The sequence below is a fragment of the Penaeus monodon genome, chromosome 33 (genome assembly GCF_015228065.2).
Source record: "Penaeus monodon isolate SGIC_2016 chromosome 33, NSTDA_Pmon_1, whole genome shotgun sequence".
Lineage (NCBI taxonomy): Eukaryota > Metazoa > Arthropoda > Malacostraca > Decapoda > Penaeidae > Penaeus > Penaeus monodon.
Genome location: NC_051418.1, coordinates 13,234,706 through 13,234,923, shown reverse-complemented (window position 1 = coordinate 13,234,923; position 218 = coordinate 13,234,706).

The window sequence follows — 218 nt, the reverse complement described above, 5'->3', positions numbered from 1 at the left end:
AACACCTTCACTCAACTTTCCCCCCTGATCACGTGACCTGTTTGCCCATAATACAAAGTGGCGAAAAACAAGTTTGCAAAGGTAAACAAGGTGACCTGAGGAAGGGAAAGGGGGAGGGGGGGTCAGACAGGAGGGGGGAATGGGGTTCAGAAGGGGGGAAGGGGGTTAGGGGAAAGGGGGAGGGGGAGGGGAGGGGGTCAGAGCCAGAGCAATTTGTC